Source organism: Oncorhynchus nerka, linkage group LG15 (assembly GCF_034236695.1).
Source record: "Oncorhynchus nerka isolate Pitt River linkage group LG15, Oner_Uvic_2.0, whole genome shotgun sequence".
Lineage (NCBI taxonomy): Eukaryota > Metazoa > Chordata > Actinopteri > Salmoniformes > Salmonidae > Oncorhynchus > Oncorhynchus nerka.
The window spans coordinates 73,558,627-73,569,210 of NC_088410.1; positions in this window are offsets into that span (position 1 = coordinate 73,558,627).

The window sequence follows — 10,584 nt, forward strand, 5'->3', positions numbered from 1 at the left end:
GCAGAGACAGGTAATCTACCTGAGCTGTAATGTCCAGGTGTAAACAAGCTTCCATATGCCACTCCTTAAAGAGCGACTGCACCACAGATGGATGTATAAATGTGAAGCAGCCGGTTGGCGTTTCCACTCACTACCAGATATGGTGATAAGAAGCCCAGCGAGATGGATTTTGGCCAACATTCTGCAAATGTTCTCTTAGATGAATCACTTGATCTGCATACAGTTTTCTGTTTTCAAAAGTAGAATCTGCAACAAACAGAGTGGATTTCATTTTGTAGACTTTACCCATTGACAAAGTTTGACAAAAAGCTGTGTTGTTTAGAAGAAGTGCAAGGGCAGATTAAGTTATTGCACATGCGCACTTCCCAGAGTAGCCGTTCCCAGACATAAATATGCCAATACATGCTAGACGTGCCAATAGGATCTCACCATCTCGTGCTTGGTTCTACCTACTATGAATAATTTGCTCCCATTGGAAACGAGGCCCTGGTCTATCTTCGGTTAGTTGTAAAAATCTTTGACTGCACTTCTACGGTATAATGGCGGTCCACAAACAAACGTTTAATATAAATAAACAAATAAATCCCTACTAACTTCATGTCAACAGTAACACCTGTTACTCCTAATAACTGTTGCCATATCCACAATAATCTTCAACCTGGCATTTCAGCTTTCCATAATCCGAGCAGTGTTGATAACCTTTCCAATGAAAGCTATGAAGTCAATTTTATTTACTAGCAAAAGTGTGCTTTGACACAGCACATTTGTGTAAATAAGATTTCTGAACTGGTCTCAAAACCATGTCAGGACTAGTAGAAGCACCAGTTCTGACACTAGGTCCACCTACTACGGGAGAAACCATGGTAGCTCCATCAGTCCGCATATAGTTCTACCAATCTGTTTTACAGCCTCTGCATATGAGAAATCATGATTCTATATCTCTGGGTCTCTCCTGCCCCTCTCTGCACCTGGCATCCACCAAATGTTGCATTGTGTTCCACCCCACAATTACAACACTTTCAGCCTTCAGATTATTCCCCCAGTCCACACTTTTATTTTCTTTACAGTGAGCAGCTACATGTCCCATTCTTCTTTCTTTGGCATTTAAAACACCACAATGGGGATGGAACAAATTCTTGGATATTCAAACTTTGACGCTCTTTCCTACAAATCAAACTTTTGCTCTCAAACACTATGCCTCCCTTCAAATTTTATTTAATATCGTCTATTGGACATAGATAGTGGGACCCCAGAAATGATTTTCGTCAACATAGCATACACTCCATGGACATGGCTTTGATCTTCTTCCGATTGAGATATTCCATTTGAAGAATCTTCTGCTGCTGACCACAGAGTATTATCAGTCTACCATTTCCAATGAACCAGACTAGTTTTACTTCACCTAAACTCAGCAAAAAAATAAACGTCTTCTCACTGTCAACTGTGTTTATTTTCAGCAAATGTAACATGTGTAAATATGCATAGCAAGATTCAACAACTGAGACATAAACTGAACAAGTTCCACAGACATGTGACTAACAGAGATGGGATAATGTGTCCCTGAACAAAGGGGGGTCAGAATCAAAAGTAACAGTCAATATCTGGTGTGGCCACCAGCTGCATTAAGTACTGCAGTGTATCTCCTCCTCATGGACTGCACCAGATTTGCCAGTTCTTGCTGTGAGATGTTACCCCACTCTTCAATCAAGGCACCTGCAAGTTCCCGGACATTTCTAGCCCTCACCCTCTAATCCAACATGTCCCAGATGTGCTCAATGGGCTTGACATCCGGGCTCTTCGCTGGCCATGGCAGAACACTGACATTCCTGTCTTGCAGGAAAGCATGCACAGAACAAACAGTATGGCCGGTGGCATTGTCATGCTGGAGGGTCATGTCAGGATGAGCCTGCAGGAAGGGTACCACATGAGGGAGGAGGATGTCTTCCCTGTAATGCACAGCGTTGAGATTGTCTGCAATGACAACAAGCTCAGTCCGATGATGCTGTGACACACCGCCCCAGACCATGACGGACCCTCCAAATCGATCCCGCTGCAGAGTACAGACCTCGGTGTAATGATAATTTCTTCAATGATAATCGCGAATCCAACCATCACCCCTGGTGAGACAAAACCGCGACTCGTCAGTGAAAAGCACGTTTTGCCAGTCCTGTCTGGTCCAGCGACGGTGGGTTTGTGCCCATAGGCGACGTTGTTGCCGGTGATGTCTGGTGTGGACCTGCCTTACAACATGCCTACAAGCCCTCAGTCCAGCCTCTCTCAGCCTATTGGGGACAGTCTGAGCACTGATGGAGGGATTGTGTGTTCCTGGTGTAACTCAGGCAATTGTTGTTGCCATCCTGTACCTGTCCTGAAGGTGTGATGTTCGGATGTACCGATCCTGTGCAGGTGTTGTTACACGTAGTCTGCCACTACGAGGACGATCAGCTGTCCGTCCTGTCTCCCTGTAGCACTGTCTTAGGTGTCTCAAAGTACAGACATTGCCATTTATTTCCCTGGCCACATCTGGAGTCCTCATGCCTCCTTGCAGCATGCCAAAGGCACGTTCATGCAGATGAGCAGGGACCCTGGGCATCTTTCTTTTTGTGTTTTTCAGAGTCAGTAGAAAGGCCTCTTTTTAGTATCCGAAGTTTTCGTAACTGTGACCTTAATTGCCTACCGTCTGTAAGCGGTTAGTGTCTTAACGACCGTTCCACAGGTGCATATTCATTCATTGAACAAGCATGGGATACAGAGTTTAAACCCTTTACAATGAACATCTGTGAAGTTATTTGGATTTTTACGAATTATCTTTGAAAGACAGGGTCCTGAAAAAGGGTCTTTTCTTTTTTTGCTGAGTTTCTTTCTTTCTTTACGTTAGTAGGATTGGGTGTAGATGCGGCCCTGTGGTCACATCAAACACCATCACAACTTTACACTCCGACACATCATTACTCTTGTTTCCCATCGTCACCCTCACGCTCTCTGCACTAGAAGCATCACTGCTTTCAGTAGCATGGTTTCTCTTTTTCCTGTTACTGTCCTTGACACTCATTCTCCCGACCCATATCATCAGAACTATCAACCATAATGATCGCATTCAAGCGCAGCTGTTACTTCTCCAACTTTCTCTCCATACCCTCCATCACAGCATCTTCACTAATCACACGTCGACAAACTGCACTTCCTGATTTGGACTCATTTTAGATTTGGTTAATAAAGAAATGCTAACAGCCATGGTTGAATTCAAACACGAGTTGGTTTCAGGGTGTGGTTTGATGTGGGTGTCTCTTGTATGTGTTCGCAGGTGGGAAGAATTAGACAAATTATTTTGCCAATTAGCTTCAGCCAGCTGGTGTGGAAACGTGGAAAAATGTATTTGACTTTGGATAGCCTATCTCCGGGACTAGCTACAGACCGTCAATAAATTGCCCAATGTACTGTAAATGAGACAATTTTTTCATGTTGCACACTTTTTTGTTTTCTTATTAAATGCTTTCAATATTTCTAAATGCATTTCCACAATTTCTAGTTGGCTTGAGGTTTTTTAAGTAATTGAAATTTGGAGCTATTGGAATTTTTACATTGTCCCATGTACATTGTGTAATTTACCGATGGTCCCTAACTAGCCCCATAGGGATATCCAAAGTTAACCCAAATTTACCACAGGCATTACGATTAGGTCGTGTGCAGCTGCACTCAGAATGGATGATTACTTATGTGCTGCCAGCTGTGGTACATGTGGGCAGGATTGATACAAACCCAACCTTCATACAGTATACTTTGTGATGCAGTCACGAGCACAAGTCTCTGTTTTGGATGCAACTGACATTATGACCAAAATTAACCTATTTACACCTATTTACCGAAAACAATAAGGTCTAATGTTGGGCCTATGTGATGTGTTGGACTGGTTTGTGTTGTGGGTTGGCTGTGACAACTGTGTCAAATTCCAATGGAGCAATTTACATGGCTGTGTTTGTGGGTGTAATGTTGGAATATTTTAAATATGTTCCTGGCTACAGTGGTTCCCCCTAGGGTACACGTAAGGGTTAACATGTGTTTGACTGCTGGGGGGCAGTATCTGTACTGTAGTGTGGCTCACTGACTCTGGACAACCTACAGGTGGCAGGGACAGGCTATGGCCCATGATCCCTTGGAGTGGTTCTGTGAGTTTAAAACTAAAGCAGTTTAAGACAATTCTAGAAAAATATTAAGAACACATTCATTAGACTCCTAGTAAGTCTACATGCAATGTAGGGCACATATGCAGTGAAGTTCACCAGTCCCCGTTTTAATTAGCCTACATTCTAGGGGTGTAACGGTTAACTAAATCCACAGCTTGGTACATACTGTACCTCGGTTTTTGGGTCACGGTTCACAGAAGGAGGGAACACATTTTTATTATATTTACAGTTGAAGTCGGAAGTTTACATACACCTTAGGCAAATACATTTAAACTCAGTTTTTCACAATTTCTGACATTTAATCCAAGTAAAACTTCCCTGATTTAGGTCAGTTAGGATCACCACTTTATTTTAAGAATGTGAAATGTCAGAATTATAGTAGAGAGAATGATTTATTAAAGCTTTTATTTACACATTCCCAGTGGGTCAGAAGATTATATGCACTCAATTAGTATTTGGTAGCATTGCCTTTAAATTATTTAACCTGTTGATCCTACCCCCTACTTTTTCGAACATTCTGTTAAAAATCACGCAACATTTCAGCGCCCTGCTACTCATGCCAGGAATATAGTATATGCATATGATTAGTATGTGTGGATAGAAAACTCAGACGTTTCTAAAACTGGTTAAATCACGGCTGTGACTATAACAGAACGTGCGTTTCATCGAAAAGCTCAGGAAAATCTGATCACTGAAAATAGGAAAATATATCCATGCGCCACTTGAATATATTGTTGAATAGAAACCACATTAAATGGGGCCGAGGTTGCAATACCTACAGCTTCCACACGATGTCAACAGTCTTGTCATTTGCCTGGGCTTTGTTTCTTGGTCAAACGAACAAGAGACAGCCCATTTCTTCCGGTCTCCGACCGGATATTTTGGTTGAGATTTACCCGGACATTATTTCAAGACGTACAGCTATAGAATATACATCGCCTCGTGATCAATTTGATCGATTATTAACGTTTACTAATACCGAAAGTTGCATTACAAAAGTATTTCGAAGTGTTTTGTGAAAGTTTATCGTCTACTTTTTTAATTTAAAAAAATGACGTTGCGTTATAAAACGCTGTTTTTTTCCTTGATCACACAGTCTTCATAGATCGATATCTAGGCTATATATGGACCGATTTAATCGAAAAAAAAATACCCAATAGTGATGTTTATGGGACATCTAGGAGTGCCAACAAAGAAGATTGTCAAAGGTAATGAATGTTTTATATTTTATTTGTGCGTTTTGTGTAGCGCCGACTATGCTAATTATTTTGTTTACGTCCCCTGCGGGTCTTTTGGTGTGTTGCATGCTATCAGATAATAGCTTCTCATGCTTTCGCCGAAAAGCATTTTAAAAATCTGACTTGTTGGCTGGATTCACAACGAGTGTAGCTTTAATTCAGTACCCTGCATGTGTGATTTAATGAACGTTTGAGTTTTAACGAGTGCTATTAGCATTTAGCATAGCGCATTTGCATTTCCAGATGTCTAGATGGGACGCATGCGTGTCGGGGGGACGCAAGAGGTTAACTTGGGTCAAACGTTTCGGGTAGCCTTCCACAATAAGTTTATGAATTTTGGCCCATTCCTCCTGTCACGACTTCCATCGAAGGTGGTTCCTCTCCCTGTTCAGGAGGTGCTCGGCGGTCGGCGTCACCAGCATACTAACCATCACTGATCCATGTTTCCTTTTCCGTTTGTTTTGTCTCTGGTTCATTCACACCTGGTTTTCATTTGCTTTAATTTCTGTGTGTATACAGTGCCTTGCGAAAGTATTCGGCCCCCTTGAACTTTGCGACCTTTTGCCACATTTCAGGCTTCAAACATAAAGATATAAAACTGTAGTTTTTTGTGAAGAATCAACAACAAGTGGGACACAATCATGAAGTGGAACGACATTTATTGGATATTTCAAACTTTTTTAACAAATCAAAAACTGAAAAATTGGGCGTGCAAAATTATTCAGCCCCCTTAAGTTAATACCTTTTGCTGCGATTACAGCTGTAAGTCGCTTGGGGTATGTCTCTATCAGTTTTGCACATCGAGAGACTGAATTTTTTTCCCATTCCTCCTTGCAAAACAGCTCGAGCTCAGTGAGGTTGGATGGAGAGCATTTGTGAACAGCAGTTTTCAGTTCTTTCCACAGATTCTCGATTGGATTCAGGTCTGGACTTTGACTTGGCCATTCTAACACCTCAATATGTTTATTTTTGAACCATTCCATTGTAGATTTTGCTTTATGTTTTGGATCATTGTCTTGTTGGAAGACAAATCTCCGTCCCAGTCTCAGGTCTTTTGCAGACTCCATCAGGTTTTCTTCCAGAATGGTCCTGTATTTGGCTCCATCCATCTTCCCATCAATTTGAACCATCTTCCCTGTCCCTGCTGAAGATAAGCAGGCCCAAACCATGATGCTGCCACCACCATGTTTGACAGTGGGGATGCTGTGTTCAGGGTGATGAGCTGTGTTGCTTTTACGCCAAACATAACGTTTTGCATTGTTGCCAAAAAGTTCAATTTTGGTTTCATCTGACCAGAGCACCTTCTTCCACATGTTTGGTGTGTCTCCCAGGTGGCTTGTGGCAAACTTTAAACAACACTTTTTATGGATATCTTTAAGAAATGGCTTTCTTCTTGCCACTCTTCCATAAAGGCCAGATTTGTGCAATATACGACTGATTGTTGTCCTATGGACAGAGTCTCCCACCTCAGCTGTAGATCTCTGCAGTTCATCCAGAGTGATCATGGGCCTCTTGGCTGCATCTCTGATCAGTCTTCACCTTGTATGAGCTGAAAGTTTAGAGGGACGGCCAGGTCTTGGTAGATATGCAGTGGTCTGATACTCCTTCCATTTCAATATTATCGCTTGCACAGTGCTCCTTGGGATGTTTAAAGCTTGGGAAATCTTTTGTATCCAAATCCGGCTAGAAACTTCTTCACAACAGTATCTCGGACCTGCCTGGTGTGTTCCTTGTTCTTCATGATGCTGTCTGCGCTTTTAACGGACCTCTGAGACTATCACAGTGCAGGTGCATTTATACGGAGACTTGATTACACACAGGTGGATTGTATTTATCATCATTAGTCATTTAGGTCAACATTGGATCATTCAGAGATCCTCACTGAACTTCTGGAGAGAGTTTGCTGCACTGAAAGTAAAGGGGCTGAATAATTTTGCACGCCCAATTTTTCAGTTTTTAAAAAAGTTTGAAATATCCAATAAATGTCGTTCCACTTCATGATTGTGTCCCACTTGTTGTTGATTCTTCACAAAAAAATACAGTTTTATATCTTTATGTTTGAAGCCTGAAATGTGGCAAAAGGTCGCAACGTTCAAGGGGGCCGAATACTTTCGCAAGGACTGAAATGATGGAGACTCGGCGAGGGACCACTACCCGGAGTTCACGGCGGGTGAACGTCTGTTCCATCTCAGGCACGAGACAAGGAGCGCGCAGGACTTCGCACTGGAGTTCCGGACCTTGGCCGCCGGCGCGGGATGGAACGACAGGGCCTTGATCGATCACTATAGGTGTAGTTTGCGTGAGGACGTCCGTAGGGAGCTAGCCTGAAGAGATACCACCCTCACCTTGGACCAGCTGGTGGATATGTCCATTCGGCTGGACAACTTGCTGGCTACCCGCCGGACGTCCAGATCAGGATCTGTCTGTTTCATCCCCCAGCACCTCTGCTCCAACGCCCATGGAGCTCGGAGGTGCTGCAGCGAGGGCGACCGGAGGAGGAGCACTTTCCTGCACCAGATGTGGTCGTAGAGGGCACACTGCTGACTGGTGCTGGAGGAGCTCTTCTGGGAGTCGAGGCGACAGGCAGGGAGGGCACTGTTCGGGCACCCCAGGTGAGTAGGCACCAGACTCACCCAGAGTCCCCTGTTGCTCACATGTATGTGTTGATTTATTTTCCTGACTTTGCTCCACATTCCCAGCATAAGGCGCTAGTAGATTCAGGCACAGTGAGGAATTTTATTGACCGTGGTTTTGCTTATAGTCTAGGGATCCCCCTTGTTCAGGTTGATAAGCCCTTCTCAGTGCACTTTTTAGATAGTCGACCATTAGGTTCAGGGCTAATCAGGGAGGCCACGGCTCCACTGGACATGGTTTCGCAGGGGGGTCATGGGGAGATAATTAGTCTCTTCCTTATTGATTCTCCTGCGTTTCCCGTGATGCTGGGGATACCCCTGGTTGGTCCGTCACAACTCCAAGATTTTGTGGCAACAGAGGGCTCTGAAGGGGTGGTCAGAGGAGTGCCCAGGCAGGTGTGTAGGAGTTTCCATCGGTGCAACAACGGTGGAGAGTCCAGACCAAGTCTCCACCATGCACATTCCCTCAGAATATGCAGATTTGAGTATAGCCTTCTATAAAAAGAAGGCTACTCAATTACCACCTCATCAATGAGGGGATTGTGCGATAAATCTCCTGGTAGATGCCGCACTTCCCAGGAGTCACAGGAGGAGACGGTGGCTATGGAGACATATCTCTGGGGCAGGGGTACATTTGACCCTCCACGTCACCTGCCTCAAGTTTATTTTTTGTGAAGGAGGGAGGTCTGCGTCCATGCATTGACTATCGAGGTCTAAATTCCATTACAGTGGGGTACAGTTACCCGCTACCCCTCATCGCCATGGCGATTGAGTCATTTCACGGGGCACGCTTCTTCACAGAACTGGATCTCAGGAGCGCGTATAACTTGGTGCGTATCCAGGAGGGAAATGAGTGGAAGACAGCGTTTAGTACCACATCAGGCCATTATGAGTACCTCGTCATGCCGTACGGGTTGAAGAATGCTCCAGCAGTCTTCCAATCCTTTGTAGATGAGATTCTCAGGGACCTGCACAGGCAGGGTGTGGTGGTTTATATCGATGACATTCTGACATATTCCGCTACACGTGCCGTGCCGCGCATGTGGCTCTGGAGCGCAGAGTACTTGGGTGACTGTTGGAGCATGACCTGTACGTTAAGGTTGAGAAATGCTTGTTCTTCCAACAGGCCGTCTCCTTCCTAGGATATCGCATTTCCACATTGGGGTTGGTGATGGAGTGTGACTGCATTGCAGCCGTGCGTATTTGGCCTACTCCCAACACGGTAAAGGAAGTGCAGTGGTTTTTAGGGTTTGCCAACTACTACTGAAGGTTTATCCGGGGTTTTGAGCAAGTGGCTGCTCCCATTACCTCACTGCTGAAGGGGGGACTGGTGCGTCTGCGGTGGTCGGCTAAGGCGGACAGAGCTTTTGGTCGCCTGAAGGCTCTGTTTACCTATGCTCCCGTGCTGGACCATCCGGATCCCTCTTTGGCATTCATAGTGGAGGTGGACGCGTCCGAGGCTGGGATTGGAGCAGTGCTCTCACAGCGCTCGGGTATGCCACCGAAGCTCTGCACCGGCTGAGCGAAACTATGACGTGGGGGACCGGGAGTTGTTGGCTGTCGTCAGGTCTCTGAAGATGTGGAGACATTGGCTTGAGGGGGCTAAACACCCTTTTCTCATCTGGACTGAACACCGTAATCTAGAGTACATCCGGGCGGCGAGGAGACTGAACCCTCGCCAGGCAAGGTGGGCTGTGTTTTTCACCCGGTTTAGGTTTACGATATCATATAGACCAGGTTCTCAGAACTCTTAAGGAGAACGCACTGTCACGACTCTATGATACAGAGGAGCGGTCCATCGATCCCACTCCCATACTTCCGGCCTCTTGTCTGGTGCCACCGGTGGTATGGGAGGTGGACACGACATCGAGCGGGTGTTACGTTCAGAGCCTACTTCACCTCAGTGTCCAGCTGGACGGGTGTACGTTCCGTTCGATGTTTGTGACAGATTGATCTGGTGGGCTCATACGTCACCCTCCTCTGGTCATCCGGGCATCGGTAGGACGGTGCGAAGTCTTAGTGGGAAGTACTGGTTGTCCACATTGGCTGAGGACGTGAGGGTTTATGTTTCCTCCTGCTCGGTGTGCGCTCAGTGCAAGGCTCCTAGGCACCTGCCCCGAGGGCAATAACAACCCCTTCCCGTTCCACAGTGGCCTTGGTCACACCTGTCGGGTGGACTTCCTGACTGATCTTCCTCCGTCACAGGGCAACACCACGATCCTGGTCGTTGTGGATCGGTAGTACATTTACCGTTAATTACTATAATTTCTAATCTACAATGTTCGATTGGTTACGGTCATTTCTGGTAATGCATTCAATATATTACCATTCCAGTCTTTTACCATTCTTGTCAGAGTGGACACAATGTTTGCAAAGTGCATAACCTATGCTACACTTGCGAGAAATAAGTATTGTTTTATTTTAATTCTTTTAGGAGTTTTTTTTGTAAATTTAGTCTTTGTCTTTTGTTTGGAGTGCTCCTGACAATTTTGAGTAAGGACGCGCACCTGATTACACATCAAATCAAAT